This window comes from Ambystoma mexicanum, chromosome 8 (genome assembly GCF_040938575.1).
Source record: "Ambystoma mexicanum isolate Mex_15411 chromosome 8, UKY_AmexF1_1, whole genome shotgun sequence".
NCBI lineage: Eukaryota > Metazoa > Chordata > Amphibia > Caudata > Ambystomatidae > Ambystoma > Ambystoma mexicanum.
The window spans coordinates 1680046514-1680069688 of record NC_090929.1 but is presented as its reverse complement, the minus strand read 5'-3'; the positions used below and the strand labels follow the sequence as shown (position 1 = coordinate 1680069688).

General features: G+C 48.9%; 1 protein-coding gene across 7 annotated transcripts in view; it reads right to left on the bottom strand.

Annotated features, from left to right (window-relative positions):
- TACC2 (transforming acidic coiled-coil containing protein 2) overlaps positions 1-23175 on the bottom strand; it is a 984629-nt gene that overhangs the window by 455088 nt on the left and 506366 nt on the right. The gene's annotated exons all lie outside the window — the stretch shown is intronic.

Genomic DNA, 23175 nt, shown 5'->3' with positions numbered 1-23175 from the left:
ATTTGAAAGCAAGCTGCATCACCCGCCATCGTCGTCAGACCTGAGCAGCCGAATTCATGCAGGGTAGATCATTCGATGCCACCTATGGAGGACTCCGAGATCCAACAGTGGCATACTCCTAAAAACTCTGCAATACCGAAGAAAGACGCACATGAGCTGCTTTCTCCAACATTACAGCCAAACTCTGGAATTTACTTTGATAAGGAATTTGCACTATCCAGGATCACCTTCCATTCTGGAAAACCCTACAGACCTGGCTTTTCAACTGCATACTGATCTGCCACACTCAGTGGACTGCACACCAATGTGCCACACTCACTGGACTGCACACTACGGTAACACACTCACTGGACTGCACACCAAGATGCAACACTCACTGGACTGCAGACCAAGGTGTCATACTCACTCGACTTAATACCAAGGTGCATATCAAGAGAAAAGCAGTATGGCAGCACTCCGACATGAGCTAGACTTATCAGCAGTCACCGAAACCACACCATGACTCTACCTCCAGACTACACATCAAGGAGATGTGATTATGGCAGTACACTCAACAGAGAAGGATTTAGCACCAATCTATCAAGGACCTCACATCAGTTGTCCCAATTTCTGAACTACATCACTAGCTTAACTACATGCCAAGGCTCAACTATTTTGTCCGCACACCCATCCGAGGGGGACATAGCATCTAGGTGCTGGCCAATCACACTAGAGGGGGGTCCCTCAGAACTATTGCAAGAGAGGTACTAAAGTAATTCTACCAGTTTAGATGTCTCTAGGTATTCACCATCTCAGGGTCGACAGCAATGTTGCCTGCTGTAATTTGCCCAGGAGCACCGCCCTGTCTTGCTCATTGGAGCCCCATTATCTGCCTTACTTGCCCCAACCCTTCTCTGCCCATCTTAAAATGAACCTGGTGCTCACATTGAGATTAAGCCCATGAGCAAGTATGCCTAGTTATTGTCACGGTACCAATGCTACCCGCTCCCATGTGCTCTCCTTCTCACACTCCTCTGCTCCGACTGCCATTCATGCCAAGATGTCACACACCATAGTATATGCCCTACCACAATTTGCTCAGCATGGCTGACATGTAATACATGTCAAGGCTCAACTATTTTGTCCTATTTGTCCGCACACCCAATCGAGAGGTACATAGCATCTAGGTGCCGGACAATCACACTAGAGGGGGGGTCCCTCAGAACTATTACAAGAGAGATCCTATAATAATTCTACCAGTTAAGATGTCCCTAGGTATTAACCACCTCAGAGTCCATAGCAACGGTGCCTGCTGTAAATCACCCTGGTGCCCCACCCGGTCTTGCTCATTGCAGCCACATTATCTGCCTTACTTCCCAGTGTTATTTGTGGCCTATTGTGATTTTTGCTCCTAGGTGTCCGAGTGTAACATGTGCCCTGCTGTGATTTGCTCCTAGGGGTCCCAGTGTAACATGTGCCCTGCTGTGATTTGCTGCTAGGTATCCCAGTCTAATTAATGTCCTGTTGTGATTTGTGCTACTAGGTGTCCCACTGTAATTAGTGTCATTGTTGTAATGTGTGTTCCCTGGTGTCCCAGTGTAATGTGTGCCCTTCTGTGATTTTCTGGTAGATGTCCCAGTGTAATCAGTGCCCTATTGTGATTTGCTCCTAGTTCACCCATTGTAATTAGTGCCCCACTGTGATTTTTGCTCTTAGGTGTCCCAGTGTAATGTGTGCCCTGCTGTGATTTTCTGGTAGGTGTCCCAGAGTAATTAGTGCTCTATTGTGATTTGCTCCTAGTTCTCCCAGTGCAATTAGTGCCCTATTGTGAATGTTGCTCTTAGGTGTCCCAGTGTAATGTGTGCCCTGCTGTGATTTGCTGCTAGTTGTCCCAGTGTAATTAGTGGCCTACTGTGATTTTCCTCCTAGGGATCCCAGTGTAATGTGTGCCCTGCTGTGATTAGCTGCTAGTGTCCCAGTGTAATGTCCCAATGTATATAGTGTCCTATTGTGATTTTTGCTCCTAGGTGTCCCAGTGTAATGTATGCCCTGATGTGATTTGCTCTTAATTGTCCCAGTGTAATTAGTGCCGTATTGTGATTTGCTCCTAGGTGTCCCAGTGTAATGTTTTCCCTGATGTGATTTGCTCCTAGGTGTCCCAGTGTAATGTGTGCCCTGATGTGATTTGCTTCTAGGTGTCCCAATGTAACCAGTGCTGTATTGTGATTTGCTCCTAGGGGTCCCAGTGTAATATGTGCCTTGCTGTGATTTTCTCCTATAGTTCCCAGTGTAATGTGTGCCCTGCTGTGATTTGCTTCTAGGGGTCCCAGTGTAATTAGTGACCTACTGTGATTTTTCCTCCTAGGGGTCCAGTGTAATGTGTGCCCTGCTGTAATTTACTGCTAGGTATCCCAGTGTGATTGGTGTCCTATTGTTATGTTTGCTCCTAGGTGTCCCAGTGTAATGTGTGCCCTGCTGTGATTTGCTGGTAGGAGTCCCAGTGTAATCAGTACCCTATTGTGATTTGCTTCTAGTTCAACCAGTGCAATTACTGCCCTATTGTGAATGTTGCTCTTAGGTGTCCCAGTGTAATGTGTGCCCTGCTGTGATTTGCTGCTAGTTGTCCCAGTGTAATTAGTGCCCTACTGTGATTTTCCTCCTAGGGGTCCCAGTGTAATGTGTGCCCTGCTGTGATTAGCTGCTAGTGTCCCAGTGTAATGTCCCAGTGTAATTAGTGTCCTATTGTGATTTTTGCTCCTAGGTGTCCCAGTGTAATGTGTGTCCTATTTTGATTTGCTCTTAGTTGTCCCAGTGTAATTAGTGCCATATTGTGATTTGCTCCTGGTGTCTCAGTGTAATGTGTGCCCTGATGTCATTTGCTCTTAGGTGTCCCACTGTAATGTGTGCCCTGGTGTGATTTGCTGCTAGGTGTCCTAATGTAACCAGTGCTGCATTGTGATTTGCTCCTAGGGGTCCCAGTGTAATATGTGCCCTGATGTGATTTGCTTCTAGGTGTCCGAATGTAACCAGTGCTGTATTGTGATTTGCTCCTAGGTGTCCCAGTGTAATGTGTGCCCTGGTGTGATTTGATTCTAGGTGTCCCAATGTAACCAGTGCTGTATTGTGATTTGCTCCTAGGTGTCCCAGTGTAATATGTGCCCTGATATGATTTGCTTCTAGGTGTCCCAATGTAACCAGTGCTGTATTGTGATTTGCTACTAGGTGTCCCAGTGTAATGTGTGCCCTGATGTGATTTGATTCTAGGTGTCCCAATGTAACCAGTGCTGTATTGTGATTTGCTCCTAGGTGTCCCAGTGTAATGTGTGCCCTGATGTGATTTGCTTCTAGGTGTCCCAATGTAACCAGTGCTGTATTGTGATTTGCTCCTAGGTGTCCCAGTGTAATGTGTGCCCTGATGTGATTTGCTTCTAGTTGTCCCAATGTAACCAGTGCTGTATTTTGATTTGCTTCTAGGGGTCCCAGTGTAATTAGTGACCTACTGTGATTTTCCTCCTAGGGGTCCCAGTGTAATGTGTGCCCTGCTGTAATTTACTGCTAGGTATCCCAGTGTGATTAGTGTCCTATTGTTATGTTTGCTCCTAGGTGTCCCTGTGTAATGTGTGCCCTGCTGTGATTTGCTGGTAGGTGTCTCAGAGTTATTAGTGCCCTGTTGTGACTTGCTCCTACTTGTCCAGTGCAATGAGTGCCCTGCTGTGATTTTTGCTCCTAGGGGTCCCAGTGTCATGGAAGCCCTGCTGTGACTGCACGTCATGGCCTTGCCCCGCTCAGAAGATGCTGCTTCCGTTGCTTGCCTCTGGGAAAGCCTGCTGCAAGCCCTCCCTTGGAACTTCTTTCCCCCACTGTTTACTTAGCACTCATTGGTGACTCCACCAAACGTCTTCCCCTCCTCTCTGTATGACCCCGCCCTGATTCAAGACCAGTCACTGCCCGCTGTCTGATGTCTGAGGGACAGGCCCGTACTAAGGGGCCTCGGGACGTTTCCTCACAATTATCTTACCCAGAGAGCACCACTACCGAGACGCCGCCGCATTGGCACCCTACTGGTACATCACCACTGACACAACGGGTCCAAGTCGCCTATAGGTATCTATACTAACAGCCTCCGGCACTAGCATTTCCATCGGCTACCCTCAAACACACTACACCGCAAATGACTCCCATCACAACAGCAGGCATCAAACCTCAGAAGGCGACACCCACTATCAACATATAGATATAGCACAGACCCAGCAAATGCAGCTTCACAGCTCTGGCACACAAAGCACCCATCTTGACACTAACGCCTCAATGCCCTCCATACAAAACACCCAGATACACACCCACGCACAGAGCCCAGTTTCTTCACAACTGCATACCTCCACACAACACACTTTCATGTTTTTCTCTCTTTCTTTACTCGCCCAAGCCACCCATCAGAGACTATGCAACTCATTCGGAGCGCATCATGCATGACAGGACCCTAATCGAGAGCAGGGCACAGTGGGGTTGAAGACCACATCTGGATGCATCGTCCCACGACCCTACAATGCCCTAAAACGGCTTGCTCGGGGTGTGTTCGAATCAAAGGCATGGCTATTGCGAAAAGCAATTGCTCAACTGCTATCTTATAGGAATCCATATTGCTGCAGAAGGGAAAAAGCACATCTGCTTTCTTCCCACGCCTTAAAGAGGCCATGTGCTCATCCCTGGCATGGTTCAAGCATTGCTATCAAACCTGCGCAATACCAGGGCTGCCCGACGCAAGTCCATGAACCTATGGAAGCCTAGCTGGGTAGCAACCGAGCGCTGTACAGAGAGAACGCACGCAGGGGTTACCAGTAGGTCGCTGGGGGAGCAGAAGAGCAGGCCAGGGGGCAAGGAAAGCTGGGAGGGAAAAATGGTTGCGAGGAGCAGTCAGTGATTGGCGAGGGGTTGTTTGAGGAGTAGGGTCTTCAGGCCTTTCTTGAAGTGTAAGATGGAGAGCGGTGCGTCTTATCTGCACCTGTAACTTGGTAAGCAGGCAGGGAGCGTTGCAGGGAAATGCCTGTTTCCTGTAGTTTTCCTCTTGCAGCCCTTCCTTTGTAGCATGGCGGTGTTGCAGCTTCTCACGGTGTCCTGGCTCCGGAGAAGGTGAGTTTATCGGACAGGTGCAGCGGAGACACTGCGGAGTAGTGTCTGTGACTGCTCTGTAGGTGAGGCAGGCCGTCTTCAACATGATGCGTGCTTGAAGGGGGAGCCAGTGTAGCTTCTTGAGGATTGGGGTGATGTGGTCGAATGTTCGTACCTCTGTGGCTTTCAGAGGGCATGCGGGGGCACGTGGGACTGCTGTGAGTAGGCTGTTCCCTCCCTCCAGGTGAGGCAGGACCAGGACATGGACGACTGTTCTGAAACTTGGGCCAGGGAAGAAAGGCTGGACTCTGCGGAAGAGAGCGCCAGCATGGCCATTGCCCAATCATTGTCACCAACCCCCCTGTTTACAATGATATGATATGATGGGTTATTTATAACGTTCTTAATACCCAGCGGTTTCTAAGCACGGACCCGGGGATCGAACCTGTGGTGCTCCGTGTCCTCTTGCTTCCAAGGCGAGCACGTTGCCCCTGAGCTATCCTCCCGAGGACAATCCCATCCTCAGTGCCATACATCTGCAGATTGACTATATGTTTTGTTATAATCAGAAGGCATGGGATTATAGAGTGCACGTTGTTTGATATTTGTGGTAAATGTATACATTGAGGTTTTGCAGTTAGAAGTGTTTAATACAAGTGATGAATACACAGGGAATGTGGATTTCCTTCCGAGTGAAACGTGCATTACATTATATTAAACAGACCCGCTTATTTGTGACCTCTTGGTTAAGCAACTCCTGCAACTACACAGGCCGCGTGCCCTTTAAACAATCCTTCACTGCTTGCAACGCTTACGTGTCGCCAGACACTTCTGTCGTCTTGTTCATGTTAAAGGATATGTATACCGAGCATTATCACCACCGGAGTGATCCCCTGGCGCTCTTGTGACTCGTTAGTCACCCGTCCCCTCCCCGATGCATTCCTTATCCCACTTAAAGCACTGGTGCTACCTGGAAAAGGAGAACAGTGGCGTCTACAATCACTTCGGTGTCGCGCCGAGCGTCGTAATACGCCATGTCTTCTGCCTGTGAAATGGCGCTTCTGATGGCTTCGAACGCCTCCTGACACTCCTTTGACCATACGAACGGCGTGTCCTTTCGCGTGAGCAGTCGAAGGGGGTTGCTGACCGTTGCATAGTCCTTCAGATATCTAGAACAATAGCTGGCTAGGCCCAAGAATGAGCGTAGGTCCGTGGTGTTTGTGGGGGGGGGGTGGCGGCGTTTTGCGCTTCTACTTTTTCCGGGTCCGGCCTCATGCCTTTCTCCGAGAAGATGTGACCGAAGAACCTCAGCGACCCCTTGGAGAATTCGCACTTTGCCTTGTTTAGCGTGAGGCCGGCCTCTTCTATTGCTTGACATATTTTGTGTAGCGCCCTGTCGTGTTCTTCTTGCGTTTTGCCATATACCAGGACGTCATCTGAATAGTTCAGACAGTTTGGTATGTGTCGAATTACTTTGTGGATCTCTTCCTGGAAGATCTCGGCCGCCGACGAGATACCGAAGCTGAGTCGTTTGTATTGAAATAATCCCAGGTGGGTGACGAACGTGGTGATGTATCTGGATTCGGCTGCGATTTCGATCTGGTGGTATCCTTTGGTTAGGTCCAGTTTTGAAAAGACTCTTGATCCGTGTAGAAGGTGGATCATGTCAGTGATCCTGGGCGCCTGGTGCCTCTCTCTCTCGATGGCGGTATTGGCTCGTCGCATGTCGACGCACAAGCGGATGGACCCGTCCGGCGACTTTTTGGGGACTGGGACAATGGGTGAGACCCAGGGGGTGGGCCCCGCCACTGGTTCAATAACGTCCATCTTGATCAGTTTGTCCAGTTCTTCTTCCACTTGTCTTTGGATGTTGAATGGAATGCCCCGGTAGTGTTGGGCTACTGGTTTGACGAGTGGGTCTATATGCAAGTGTACTTTCCGGTGTTTTAGTTTTCCTAGGCCGTGAAATAATTTAGGGAATGTCTGTTCAATTGTATCCGGCTTGGCAAAGTACTTGTGGGCCATCAACTGATAGAGGATGTGTACTAGGCCCATCTCCACCGCTGTCCGGAAGCTTAGGATGCAGCCACTGTCTGCTTTCGTTTTGAGGATGTGCAGTGGGATTCTCGCGGAGTGCTGCTTGTGAGAGCACCACGCTGTTATGGTGCCCTTGCACTGTAGGGGCGTCATGGATCCATATGGATAAATGTCTATTTCAGCCTTCTTGATTTTTGGAGGTGGAGTTAGTGCTTCATAGGTTTGTTCATTTATGTCCGTGGCCGAGTATAGGCCCGACAAACAGCAAGCAGCAAACATGCGCGAGTGGCCAGACCGGCATTCGCTAGGCCAGAAGACAGCCCCAGGTAAGCTGAACAAGGGTTTGAATGGTTGGGCAGGTCCGCATTGTCCTACCTGAGAAAATGACTGGGGCTCTTGTTGGAGCTCAGCTGCAGATCTTGTTGCCTCAAGGGAGAGAGCCACTCCCTTAAAGCAAGCCCCTCCCCACCCTTACAGCAAAGCAGTACAATGCCTCGGACAATACACAGGTCACACCAGCCTGACTGCCCACCACTGAGGTATGCCCAGCTTCCTAACCGGCAAGGATGGTTAGGGGTACCGGATGCAGCCATCAATTATTATCCATACTGACCCTTTCTCACCCCAACCATCTGCCAAGTAAGCTGTTCCTGTTCTCATCAGAGAAAGGGAGAAACCCCCCAGGCTACGCTCACAAGCTGCTAAGAATACAGCACTAGCACCACGGCCCCATGGGCATTGACCCACCTGTGTATAAAAACTTGGGAAGCTGGAGCTCCCGCTGTCCCTCCCTAATGAGCACGAAGCCTTGACTGCATTACTATGGCAGACATATTTGTCAAATATAAAAATCTGTGTTCATTCTTATCTTCCCAAAAGGCCCTTTGATTTTATGCAAAGCATCTATGATTTCACATTGGTTATATTTGCCCCCTCCCCTTTCTCATAGAGGACTTTTTTTATAGAATGATGGAGAGCCACTCATTGTGTGATTTTTTTTGCATACTGCATGAGAGAGTGATTTAGTGACGGTCAGCGATTTATGAAGAAACCGAACCAGCAAGATTGATATACACTATGCAGACTGGATGCAAACAAGGCCACGTAAGATTGTGCGAGGACCCATTATATGTTTGCAGATTCTCATGATGCATTGTTTGGAGAGGCCACCCACTTTAGGCCATGGCCAGCGCACGCCCACCACATAGGCACACATCCTTCTTGGTGCACCTGCTCTCAAATTCTCACCCCACTTAAGGCACTCATTAGGGGAAAAACACCCCAAAACACTCACTGCTAAAAGAACTGGACTAAGGAATTACACACCACGTTTCTTGCTGCCAAGAGAACTGGACTAAAGGACTAAACCCCATGTCGCTCGCTTCCAAGAGACCTGGACTAAGGGATTAAACACCATGTTACTTTCTGCCAAGGGAACTGGACTAAAGGACTAAACCCCATGTCGCTCTCTGCCAAGAGAACTGGACTAAGGGATTAAACACCACGTTACTTTCTGCCAAGGGAACTGGACTAAAGGACTAAACCCCATGTCGCTCGCTTCCAAGAGAACTGGACTAAGGGATTAAACACCATGTTACTTTCTGGACTAACGGATTAAACCCCATGTCGCTCTCTGCCAAGAGAACTGGACTAAGGGATTAAACACCATGTTACTTTCTGCCAAGGGAACTGGACTAAAGGACTAAACCCCATGTCGCTCGCTTCCAAGAGAACTGGACTAAGGGATTAAACACCATGTTACTTTCTGCCAAGGGAACTGGACTAAAGGACTAAACCCCATGTCGCTCGCTTCCAAGAGAACTGGACTAAGGGATTAAACACCATGTTACTTTCTGCCAAGAGAACTGGACTAAAGGACGAAACCCCATGTCGCTCGCTGCCAAGAGAACTGGACTAAGGGATTAAACACCATGTTACTTTCTGGACTAACGGACTAAACCCCATGTCGCTCTCTGCCAAGAGAACTGGACTAAGGAATTAAACACCACGTTACTTTCTGCCAAGGGAACTGGCCTAAAGGACGAAACCCCATGTTGCTCGCTTCCATGAGAACTGGACTAAGGGATTAAACACCATGTTACTTTCTGCCAAGAGAACTGGACTAAAGGACGAAACCCCATGTCGCTCGCTGCCAAGAGAACTGGACTAAGGGATTAAACACCATGTTACTTTCTGGACTAAAGGACTAAATCCCATGTCGCTCTCTGCCAAGAGAACTGAACTAAGGGATTAAACACCACGTTACTTTCTGCCAAGAGAACTGGACTAAAGGACGAAACCCCATGTCGCTCGCTGCCAAGAGAACTGGAATAAGGGATTACACACCATGTTACTTTCTGGACTAAAGGACTAAACCCCATGTCGCTCTCTGCCAAGAGAACTGGACTAAGGGATTAAACACCACATTACTTTCTGCCAAGAGAACTGGACTAAAGGACTAAACCCCATTTGGCTTGCTGCCAAGATGGACTAAGGGATTAAACACCATGTTACTTTCTGCCAAGAGAACTGGACTAAAGGACTAACCCCATGTCACTCACTGCCAATGGAACTGGACTAAGAGATTAAACATCATGTTACTTTCTGCCAAGAGAACTGGACTAAAGGACTAAACCTCATGTCACTCGCTACCAAGGGAACTGGACTACGGTAATAAACCTCATGGTACTTGCTGCCAAGAGAACTGGACTCGTGATGTATTGTTTCGAGCGGCCAACCGCATTAGGCCACTCGGCGTACTTTACGCCACATTCATCAGGTTGGCCACGCTTCATTTTTAGAGCGCCCCCTCAATTTCCCATCCCAATTAAGGCACTGATTAGGGCATTACATTCCAGTTCACTGCCTAGATAACTTGACTACGGGCATACATTCTACTTCCCTCATTGCCTAGAGAACTGAACTATAAACCCCATGTCACTCACTGCCAAGAGAACCAGACTAATGAAATAAACCCCATATTGCTGCCAAGAGAACTGGACTAAGAGAATAAACCCCATGTCACTCACCCCTAAAAGCCCTGGATTAAGGAAACAAACTAACCTGCCAAAAAAGGTAGACAGGGGAGTTTCAATCATGAATAGAAGCGATTGACCATGATCCATCATCCCCTCTCCAAGATAAATCCCAAGCTCATTTGAGTCACAGGCCTGTTGATTTTCTTTATCACACAAGGAATCCATCAGACCACCTCACAAGAGTGACTCTTTCATTGAAGACATACTCTTCTCTGCCAAATTGCCATACACTAAAAATATCTCTCTCAGAGATTTGATGGTCCCAGAGTCATAGGCTAACACCTACTCCCCCCCACCCCGAAGCACACTATTTGCACTGACAGGATCAATTGGCTTCTCTCCCACCCACAACAAAGGCAATACTCTAGATCATTCCCCACCGATAACCTACGCAGGCCCTATCCCACTTGACTGGTCTCACCATGCCGCCATCCCACTGTCAATCACACTCTCGACTGAGGCCAACAGCGGTCAGGCTAAATGCCCCCTCAGTCAGTGCAGCTCATTCAACTTCCCCGATAATCAGGCTCAGACTGGCCTATACGGCAATAGGGCAATGCCAAAACCAAAAACACAAAATGCTAGTGTGGGCCAATTTTTGGGGGTCAAAATGGGCCCCTTTTTTTGCCCATGTGAGCCAGTTTGAAAAGTAACTTCACCATGCGGCCAGTAGTTTTGACCAGTGTTACTGAATAAATATTCTTTGAAAAGCACAATTTGCATCACATTTTATCAAAAACCTCCCCCTTGGCACTACTCAAACAGTGTGTCACAAAAGGAATGAATTATCATTTGCAACTGTGGGCCACTTTTTCATTGGTGCCTGATAGAATGTTATGCCTCAGTCCGACCCTGCCGTCAAGGCGATTGACAGAAACTTCACAGACTTTGCTGCCACAGGGAATGCCTCGGTCCTCCTTTTTATTCAACAACTCTGCTATGAAACTGGTGGACACTCATGTGCCCTTAAAAACTAGCCGTGCTAAGATCCAACATCAGCCCGTTGGTGCACCCCTGAGCTCGCCTCAATCAAATGTTCAATCAGAGCCCAAGAGAAACAGGAGAACACAAACCATAACCTCAGATCTCTCAGTGCCAACGGTAGGATTCTGATAAACGAGGCCAAGGCTGCTTCGCAGCAGCCTATAACATGAGCAAAGCCCTCTTCGAAGTAGCAAATCATTGTACCAAACCCTCATCCGACCCCGAGGTGTCAGCAACTCAGGACAAGTGCAACAGAATAAACACCTTTTCATTCAGAAAATAGACAGAATCTGAGCGATCACAGAATCAACCAAACGCAACGTAAGCCCCCACTGCATCTCAACACACACACTGCCCCTCTCAAGTGAATTCTCTCCCCTCTGACCTCAGGGCTTCATAAAAATGCTCCCCTCCCTCAAACTTTCCACCTGCTCTGATGACATCATCCCGACCTCCATAATAAAACAATGGATGGGCCAGTACTCAATGCACTACTCAGCATCGTGAATGCCTCTCTCACTGATGGGCCATTCCAGGACACCCTCAAGACTGGTCTCATACGACCTCTTTTGAAAACAAACACCCTATACCAAAACAACCTGGCAACTAACAGCCCATTGTAAACCTCTTGTTTATCTGCATAATGTTGGAAAAAGTAGTCGCTACACGTTTACCCAGTGTCACTAGCTCCCTAGAGAACTGGACTAAGGGAATAAACCCTATGCCACTGGCTCCCTAGAGAGATGTACTAAGGGAATAGACCCAGTGTCACTCGCTCCCTATAGAACTGGACTAAAAGAATAAACCTCATGCCACTCACTCCCTAGAGAGCTGGACTATGGGAATACACCCCATGTCACTAGCTCCCTAGAGAACTCAACTAAGGGAATAAACCCCATATTACTCGCTCCCTAGAGAGATGTACTAAGGGTATAGACCCAGGGTCACTCGCTCCCTATAGAACTGGACTAAAAGAATAAACCTCATGCCACTCACTCCCTAGAGAGCTGGACTATGGGAATACACCCCATGTCACTAGCTCCCTAGAGAACTCAACTAAGGGAATAAACCACATGTTACTCACTACCTAGAGAGATGTACTAAGGGAATAGACCCAGTGTCACCCGCTCCCTAGAGAACTGGACTAAGGGAATAAACCCCATGCCACTGGCTCCCTAGAGAGATGTACTAAGGGAATAGACACAATGTCACTCGCTCCCTAGAGAAATGGACTAAAAGAATAAACCTCATGCCACTCACTCACTAGAGAGCTAGACTAAGGGAACACACCCCCATGCCACTGGCTCCCTACAGAACTCAACTAAGGGAATAAACCCCATGCCGCTGGCTCCCTAGAGAGCTGGACTAAGGGAATAGACCCCATGCCACTCGCTCCCTAGAGAGCTGGACTAAGGCAATACACCCCATGTCACTGGCTCCCTAGAAACATGTACTAAGGGAATAGACCCCATGCCACTGGCTCCCTAGGGAGCTGGACTATGGGAATACACCCCATGTCACTAGCTCCCTAGAGAACTCAACTAAGGGAATAAATCCCATGTTACTCGCTCCCTAGAGAGATGTACTAAGGGAATAGACCCAGTGTCACTCGCTCCCTAGAGAACTGGACTAAGGGATTAAACCCCATGCCACTGGCTCCCTAGAGAGATGTACTAAGGGAATAGACACAATGTCACTCGCTCCCTAGAGAACTGGACTAAAAGAATAAACCTCATGCCACTCACTCACTAGAGAGCTAAGGGAATACACCCCATGTCACTGGCTCCCTACAGAACTCAACTAAGGGAATAAACCCCATGCCACTGGCTCCCTAGAGAGCTGGACTAAGGGAATAGACCCCATGCCACTGGCTCCCTAGAGCTGGAGTAAGTGAATATACCCTATGTCACTCGCTCCCTAGCGAGTTGGACTAAGGCAATACACCCCATGTCACTGGCTCCCTAGAAACATGTACTAAGGGAATAGACCCCATGCCACTGGCTCCCTAGGGAGCTGGACTACGGGAATATACCCCTTGCCACTGGCTCCCTAGGGAGCTGGACTAAGGGATAAATCACATTTCACTCGCTCCCTAGAGAGCTGGATTCAGTGAATAACCCCCATTTTACTCGATTTCTAGAGAGCTGGACTAAGGGAGTAAACTCCATGTCAATGGCTCCCTGGAGAACTCAACTAAGGGAATACACCCTATGTCACTTGTTCAGATGGATTTCTGAACTCTGCCAGCCTAGTTTCTTGGAACAGGGTAACCTCTGGACAAGCCAGACCAATCAAGGTAGCGATCGCGGCAGTCAAGACTAGGTCTCAAGAGGGGTGAGGGTGACTGAAAGCCTGCAATGAGCACACAAAGCAAGGACCCTTACAAACTACTCCAAGCAGGTGTTATATTAAAAATATAGACACATTTATTACAAGGCCTTTGTAATATTGACCATAGCAAAGAATCACGATAAAACTCAAGTAAACCAACACATCACAATCAAATACAATATATATACAATTACCGAAGGGTCTAAAGAGTTCGAAGCACAAAATATGCAGACCACCTAGATGGGGAGGAAAACAGGCAGTGCAAGTAATCGTTAGACCCAGTTCGCCTTCAGAGGCCACCTAACTAGAAAGAAGTCTGAGCCCTACGAAGAGTGGAGCCTTGTGCTCAAAAGTACCTGCACACGCTGGTGCCAATGGGCCAAGGGGAGTCTCTTCAAGGAAGTCAGGCAGTTCAGAGTGGTGAACAAAGGAGGGCGAACAAATCTCTGCTACTCATACGCGGCCTCCACTTGCAGGCAGAAGCAGAGCGCGAAAAAGGTGTGCTGTTTAACACAGCGAGGAAAAGCTACAGGCTACTGCAGGAGGGTGACCGGTTCCTAGCGTTACTATTCACCGGTCCCCGATGCAGGCAGACCCAGGCTTCTCTGCGTCAGTTTCAGTGCTGGTAGGTTTAGATACGAGCAGGGGACGTCTCAGCGTCGTGTAGATTCCGCGGCAGCAGAAGTTAGAGTTGAGGATGTCCCAAACGCAGTGAACCCGCACAGTTTGTTACCACAGCAGGGCAACGAAGCGGCTGTGTGTATTTCAGCCCAATGTACACTTCTCACTTCAGACCTGGGAATGCCAAGTGTACGAATTGTGTGAGAGTGTCAAGGACTCGGAATACAGCAGCGACCGGACGGCGGTGACAGAGCAAGACTCCTGGGTAGGCTGGTCAGTCCACTGGATGGCCCAGAGACGCTTCCAAAGGCTTACGTGCAGGAGATGATGAAGATGGCGAGAATAGTTGTTCCCACTATTCCAAAGGGTCGAAGTACCAGTACAGGCCTTCTCGTTCGATCAGAGGCAGAATGGTTTCACAGAGCGACAGCAGTGCAGAGGAGCAGTCCTTCAGCGGGTCACCAGCGATTCCTCGATTCAGCCTCTTGGTTGCAGGATACTTGGCTCCTGTATCCATCGTTCGTGAGAACTCAGGAGATCGATATGGTAGTGGTGTTTCCAGCCTCCTCTTATCCAGAGTTCCCTTCACGCCAAAACGGAGAGGACCCAATGGGAGATCTGCTCACAAAACACTCACACCATACGTGGACCTATCACGGACCACGGTGGTCCCAGGCATTCAAGACACACTAGACTCTCTGGCACCCAGGATGTGTATTGGGACCAGACATCACAGCCCAAATCCTGGAGGCACACACAAGGCCTGTAGAAGCCTGCGAAAGCATCTGTGTTTCGCGGGAAAGTACATGCCCAAATAAGGAAGGCCCCGGGTCAGCTCGACCTGGGGAAGGTGAAGCGGGCAAGACGGTCAGCGGGCAGGACAAAGAGCCTCGTGGTCTGGCCATTTTGGAAGTCAGGCCACCATTTTGGGCTAAGCACGAGAAACGCGCTTAAACAGCCAAAAGGAGCTCAAAACACAAAGAAACGATTGCTGCCACCAGTCCCGTCCGTGATTCACTTGCACCGTTCGTTAACAATCCAAAGAGAGTGTCTAGGGCCTGTAGAGTGATTAGAGACCCAAGAGAGCAGTAACTTAGCTTACAGTGCCCTCTTGTGCCATGTTGCACGAAAGCTGAAACATGATAAAAGGACTACGGAAAACTACATTTCCCGGTACTGACTGTTTTAAGGTCATGTCAGTTTCCCCGTAAGAATGGCGCGAAAGCCCAGAGGAGTGCGGCGGAAGGCACATGGAAGGAAAATTACCTACAATTAAGAAATCTTTCCTAACACTCGCCCCTCCCAGACTATGGACAGGGGGAACTAATCCACCCTGGATGAGTCTCTTGTTCAGGTCGGTTAAACATTCTGGACAACCCATCAGCATTGCTATGTTGGACACCTGGCTTATGTTCAATAGTGAAGTCAAAGCCTTGTAGACTTATGGACCACCTAAGCAACTTTGGATTCTCTCCCTTCATGTTGATTAGCCACTTTAAGGGCTTATGGTTGGTTTGCACAGTGAAGTGGGTCCCATAGAGGTAGGGCCACAGCTTCCGTAGGGCCCACACAACAGAGAAACATTCTTTCTCCACTGTGGACCATCTGAGCTCTCTGTCCTTAAGCTGGCGACTAATGAAACCAATAGGGTGTTCCTTACCCTTCTCATCTACTTGCGATAGTACAGCTCCTATCCCAGTGTCAGAGGCGTCTGTCTGCACAATAAAATGTCTTTGATAATCAGGGGCCCTGAGGACAGGAGCCTGGCACAAGGATTCTTTTAAGCCGTTGAAGGCCTTCTCACACTCGTCGGTCCATGTTACCTTCTTGGGTTTCTTGGGAGTGGTGAGGGCAGTCAGAGGGGCGGCTATGGTGCCATAGTCTGCCATGAAGTTGCGGTCATAGCCCCTGAGTCCTAAGAAGACTCTCACTTGGGTCTGGGTAGTGATGGTAGGCCAGTCTTGTACTGCTTGTACTTTACTGGGTAGAGGCTGTATCCTCCCTCCACCTACTTCATATCCAAGCTAAACCACTGAGCCTTGTCCAATCTGGCATTTACTAGCCTTTATGGTCAAGTGTGCTTTCTGAAGAGCCTGTAGCACAATCCGAGGTGTTTCACATGGTCTTCCCAGATGGCACTGAAAACTGCTATATCATCCAGATATGCAAGACAGAATTCGTCCAACTCATTCAACACATAATTCACAAGCCTCTGGAAAGTGGCAGGTGCATTCTTCAACCCGAACGGCATTACCCTGAATTGGTAAAGGCCGTCTGGAGTGGAAAACGCTGTCTTCTCCTTGGCATGTTCTGCTAAAGCTATTTGCCAATAGCCCACAGTGAGGTCAAACCTGCTGAGGTACTTGGAGGCACCCAAGGTATCCACCAGCTCATCTGTTCGAGACAAGGGGTGTGCATCTGTCTTGGTGACAGCATTCAAAGCCCTGTAATCCACGCAGAACCTCAATTCAGAAGTGCCTGCTTTTGGAACCAAAACCACAGGGCTGGACCAAGGACTAGAGGGTTCAATCACCCCAAGGTCTAACATCTTGTTGATCTCGGTCTTAATGTAACACCATACTTTGTCTGACATCCTGTATCCCCTACTTTTGGTAGGTACACTGTCTCCTGTGTCTATGTTATGTTTGCACCAAGGTGTCAAACCAGGCGACTCTGAAAACAGGGGGGAAAACTGCCTAAGCAAACTTTTCACCTCTGCCTGTTGATCAGAAGTCAGGTGAGGGGCCACTCGGACACCCTCAAAGGAGCTATCTGAAGGACCGCTTTGGAACAGGTCGGGGAGAGGTTCAGACTCCTCTTCCTCAACATCTGAAGCCAGTAGCAGTGTTGCGATTTCGACTCTTGGGACGAAAGCCTTCAGCCTATTTAAATGGAACACTTTTGGAGCCTGTCCAGGCCTTCCAAGGTCCACTAAATAGTTAACCTCACCCAGGGGCTCCACCACTGTGTAAGGGCCTGACCATTTGTCCTGTAAAGCTCTAGGTCTTATGGGATTCATGATCAGGACTTGCTGACCAGGTGTAAAGTTGATGAGGGAAGCTTTCTGGTCGTACCAATGTTTCACCAGCGTTTGTCCTGCCTTCAATTTATCACTAGCCAAGCCTATCAGAAGTACCATCCATTTTCAGAGCCCCAGCACATAATCTACAACGTTGGTAGTAACAGGGGGAGTGGGCATCTCCCGTCACTCTTTGACTATGGCTAAGGGTCCCTGTACAGGATGACCAGACAGAAGTTCGAAGGGGCTGGAGCCAACACCCTCCTGTGGTACCTCTAGGTAGGCAAACAGTAAGCATGGTAAAAGAAGATCCCATTTTCTTCTCTGAGGTTCTTCCAGAGCCCCAATCATGCTCTTTAACGTTCTTTTGAAACGTTCCACCAGACCATTGGTCTGGGGGTGATATGCAGAAGAGAACTTGTAGGTGACCCCACATTCTTTCCACATAGCCTACATATATTTTGACATAAAGTTGCTGCCTCTGTCAGACACAACTTCTTTAGGGAAGCCAACCCTAGTAAAGATGCCAAGTAACGCTTTTGCAACTGACTTGTCAGTTACAGTTTTCAATGGGATGGCCTCAGGATATCTGGTAGCATAGTCGACTAGCACCAGGATAAACCTATTGCCTGAGGATGTTTGCGGGTCAAGGGGACCAATGATGTCGATCCCTACCCTTTCGAATGGTATGCCCACAACAGGGAGGGGTACCAATGGAGCTTGGATTGTTGAGCCACTCTTACCAGATAACTGGCAGGAGGCACAACTCCTACAGTGACTTTCTACTTGCACCCCCATCTTGGGCCAGTAGAAGTGCATGGATAAACTTTGCTTGGTCTCCTTAATACCAAGGTGACCAGCAAGGGGCACTTCTGCGCCAGCTGCAGGGGGTCTTACAGCAAGGGAAACCACCAACCTCGTATGGTCTCCTTCTGTAGACTCTGTGGGCTCACTATACAGGAGTCCACCTTCCCAATAAATCCGATGCTCCAGGAGGTTCACCCTCAAGCTGGGAGCAGGCCTGTCTCCTAAGGCCTTCCAGAGATGGGCACTCACGTTGGCCTCTACTGAATTCTTCCCTGTCAGGACCACCTTCTACTAACAAGTCTTTTAGTTCAGGATGGTCATTGGGGTCAAATACTTCAGGTATCGCCGTCTCCTCGTCAGGCCCGGGCGATTGACCAACTTCCTCCACCGCAGTGGTAGGCGAGTTCGGGGGAATATTCTCTTTCCCTCGTTTTGGTTTTCGTACTCCTTTTAGCCTTGGGTTTCCCCTTTGGCTGGGGCAGCTTATTGGTCTTGGCCAATGCTGTCCGTGTTTGAGACCGTGTGCAGGGTCTGTCAGCAGTGTCTCCTAACGAGCCCTAAAGCTCTGAGATCATTGCCCAACAAGTCCTTTCCTGGGACGTTTCTCTGCATGCTCACTGGAATCCTGACTGCTGTACCATTTAAAGTAAGATTTACAAGTATTAGTGGAAACATGTGAGGTGGGCCGTCAGCCAACTTAGTGGGCATCAGAGTAGCTCTGGCAACTTCCTCTGAGTCTACCAAGGGAGAATCCACTACAGTTAGACTGCACCCACTAACCCTAAGAGCTGGAGTATCTAGTCCATTGATCAGAACACTGTCTTTAAAGTAGTGCTTGGTGTTATCTGGAATCCTAGCATAAGCCTCTGCGACTTTAGGCTCCCAGGAACCCAGGGAAAATAAAACTACCTCAGCTTCTATCCCACTGGGGAAGGAGTCTGAGGAGAAGGATGCTCCTGTAATCTCTTCTTCCTCGTAGGAGGAGAAGGCCAGATTGCCGGAGTGAACCCCCAAAGGTCTAACCTTACAACGGGGATCCCCCTTCACGTGGTCAGTTGCTCCAAAAGCAAAACAAGATCCATTGGGTCTGTTTACATAGGGAGGCTTACTATAACCAGAGTTCTGTTTCGGAGGCGGACCTCCACTACCCTGTGAGTTCTCTTGTGTCTTACCCTTTTTTTTCTTTTTGTGACCCTTTTGAGAAGAAGATTTATCAGATTCTCCACCCTCCTTATCTTTGGACTTTTTCCCTTCCTCCTGCTTACCAGGATGAGTTTTGTTCTTATGGGACACTCGATGTGACACCCATAGGTCTGCTGCAATGGCCAGCTTCTTAGGATCTATCTCCTTCGAATCGGCCAAATGCTGCTTAAGCTCCGGGGAAGAAGATGCAAAAATATGTTCCAGCGTGACAAGACTTATCACACCTTCAAAGGTAGAAACCTTATAATCCTAGACCCAGCCAGTCAAGTTTTTTAAGGATTCAGTTACATAAAATACCCAAGTACCACCTTCTTTTTTCTTATACTCTCGGAATCGTTTTAAATATTGGGCAGGAGTCTTTCCAAACTTTAAAATGAGAGTTTGCTTCAACGTTGCAAAATCTGCTCGCTCAGCCTTTGACATTTCCATAATGGCAAAGCAGCCAGAATGGGGCAGTCTGCTGAGTAACCAGGCAATCTTATCAGCATTGTCAACTTGATGAACTTCACATGCATACTTTAACGTATTCAGCCAGTCCATAATGTCATTCTTTTCCTCATACACACTGAGCAGATCTTTTGGAAACCGTGGATGAGAGGAGGCCCCAGACCCATGTCCAGGACCCTTGGATCCATTTGCAACCTGAAGCTTGGCCACTTCCAACTGGTGATCCCTGTCTTTCTGTTTTTCTGCCTGTTCGATTTTTAGTTTGGCCATGTTGAAATCAAGCTCCTTCTGCCTAAACAGCAGTTTTTGCTTCTTGAATTCAAGCATGGCCTCCCCATCGACACTGGCAGAGGAAACAGACATCTCATCCTCCCTGTCCTCATGGTCGCAGTGGACCAGTGCAGCGGGAGAACCCGTCGGTTCTGCCAGTGAGAGCAGCCCCACCTCCTTCTGCACTGTCCTCGGAAGTTTTAGCGTGAAGCTGAGCTTCTTGTCACGCCACGATTCTTTGGATCATATCCAATTTGGTGCCTTGAGAGGAGACACCTCTCTCCGCACACATCTTTTTCAAGGTTTCGGATTTAGAAGCATTTAAAGTTACCAAGGTATTTGTTTCCATACTGTTAGATAGGACTATGGCCTTTTAAAAGTTATACTACAACAATTCACTACGTGTCCTGGTAGGAATACCTTGAAATGCCTTCGCTCGTGCGCAACACTGGATACCTTCACTCGTATCCCACCGCTGTACACCAATTTGTTAAGTTGGATTTCTGAACTCTGTCCTGGAGGGGCAGAGGTTCAGAAGGCCAGCCTAGTTTCTTGGAACAGGGTAACCTCTGGACAAGCCAGACCAATCAAGGTAGCGATCGCGGCGGTCAAGACTAGGTCTCAAGAGGGGTGAGGGTGACTGGAAGCCTGCAATGAGCACACAAAGCAAGGACACGTACAAACTACTCCAAGCAGGTGTTATATTAAAAATATAGACACATTTATTACAAGGCCTTTGTAATATTGACCATAGCAAAGAATCACGATAAAACTCAAGTAAACCAACACATCACAATCAAATACAATATATATACAATTACCGAAGGGTCTAAAGAGTTTGAAGCACGAAATATGCAGACCACCTAGATGGGGAAGAAAACAGGCAGTGCAAGTAATCGTTAGACCCAGTTCACCTTCAGAGGCCACCTAACTAGAAGGAAGTCCGAGCCCTACGAAGAGTGGAGCCTTGTGCTCAAAAGTACCTGCACACGCTGGTGCCAACGGGCCAAGGGGAGTCTCTTCAAGGAAGTCAGGCAGTTCAGAGTGGTGACCAAAGGAGGGCGAACAAATCTCCGCTACTCAAGCGCGGCCTCCACTTGCGGGCAGAAGCAGAGCGCGAGTGCGAAAAAGGCGTGATGTTTAACACCGCGAGGAAAAGCTACAGGCTACCGCAGGAGGGCGACCGGTTCCTAGCGTTACTACTCACCGCTCCCCGATGCAGGCAGACCCAGGCTTCTCTGCGTCAGTTTCAGTACTGGTAGGTTCAGATACGAGCAGGGGACGTCTCGGCGTTGTGTAGATTCCGCGGCAGCAGAAGTTAGAGTTGAGGATGTCCCAAATGCAGTGAACCCGCACAGTTTGTTACCACAGCAGGGCAACGAAGCGGCTGTGTGTATTTCAGCCCAATGTACACTTCTCACTTCAGACCTGTGAATGCCAAGTGTACGAATTGTGTGAGAGTGTCACAGACTCGGAATACAGCAGCGACCGGACGGCAGTGATGGAGCAAGACTCCTGGGTAGGCTGGTCAGTCCACTGGATGGCCCAGAGACCCTTCTGAAGGCTTACGTGCAGGAGATGATGAAGATGCAGAGAATAGTTGTTCCAAAGGGTCGAAGTACCAGTACAGGCCTTCTCATTCGATCAGAGGCAGAATGGTTTCACAGAGCGACAGCAGTGCAGAGGAGCAGTCCTTCAGCGGGTCACCAGCGATTCCTCGGTTCAGCCTCTTGGTTGCAGGATACTTGGCTCCTGTATCCGTCGTTCGTGAGAATTCAGGAGATCGACATGGTAGTGGTGTTTCCAGCCTCCTCTTATCCAGAGTTCCCTTTGCGCCAAAACGGAGAGGACCCAATGGGAGATCTGCTCACAAAACCTCACACCATCCGTGGACCTATCACAGACCACGGTGGTCCCAGGCATTCAAGACACACTAGACTCTCTGGCACCCAGGATGTGTATTGGGACCAGACATCCCACCCCACATCCTGGAGGCACACACAAGGCCTGTAGAAGCCCGCGAAAGCATCTGTGTTTCGCGGGAAAGTACATGCCCAAATAAGGAAGGCCCTGGGTCGGCTCGACCTGGGGAAGGTGAAGGGGGCAAGACGGTCAGCGGGCAGGACAAAGAGCCTCGTGGTCTGGCCATTTTGGAAGCCAGGCCACCATTTTGGGCTAAGTGCGAGAAACGCGCTTAAACAGCCAAAAGGAGCTCAAAACACAAAGAAACGATCGCTGCCACCAGTCCCGTCTGTGATTCACTTGCACCGTTCATTAACAATCCAAAGAGAGTGTCTAGGGCCTGTAGAGTGACTAGAGACCCAAGAGAGCAGTAACTTATCTTACAGTGCCCTCTTGTGCCATGTTGCACGAAAGCTGCACCATGATAAAAGAACTACGGAAAACTACATTTCCCGTACTGACTGTCTTAAGGGCATGTCAGTTTACCCGTAAGAATGGAGCAAAAGCCAAGAGGAGTGCGGCGGAAGGCTGCGCTTCTCTGGAAAAGTCTAGATCAGGGTGAAAACAACAGCAAATAGTTTAGGGGTTGTCACATGGAAGGAAAATTACCTACAATTAAGAAATCTTTCCTAACATCACTCGCTCCCTAGAGAGCTGGACTAAGGGATAAACCATGTCACTGGCTCCCCAGAGAGCTGGACTAAGGAAATACACCCCATGTCACTGGCTCCCTAGAGAACTCAACTAAGGAAATATGCCCTATGTCACTCGCTCCCTAGACAGTGGACCAAGGGAAAACCACATGTCACTGGCTCCCTAGAGAGCTGGACTAAGGGATAACCCACATGTCACTCGCTCCGTAGAGAGCTGGACTAAGGGAATACACCCCATGTCACTAACTCCCTAGACAGCTGGACTAAGGGAATAAGCCCCATGTTACTCTCTCCCTAGGGAGCTGGATTTAAGGAATAAATCCCATGTCACTCGCTCTCTAGAGAGCTGGAGTTAGGGTATAACCCCCATGTCACTCACTCCCTAGAGAACTCGACTAAGGGATAAACCACATGTCACTCGCTCCGTAGAGAGCTGGACTAAGGGAGCATACCACATGTCACTCCCTCCCTGAGCTGGACTAAAGGAATAACCCCTATGTTACTCGATCCCTAGGGTACTGGACCCATCTAAGGTGAAGAGACAAAGGGAAGCAGAATGTGACATCTAATCGGAGCTTGTGTCAAAAGTTGCGCGTTTGCAGTTCCAAGAGTGCCTTGTACACCTGTGTAAGTACTGAGAGATAGGAGCCTTAACCAGCGCAAGTGCTGGGCAATGCTGCAAGGCCGCCCAAAGCGAGGCAGGGTAACTGCTGGT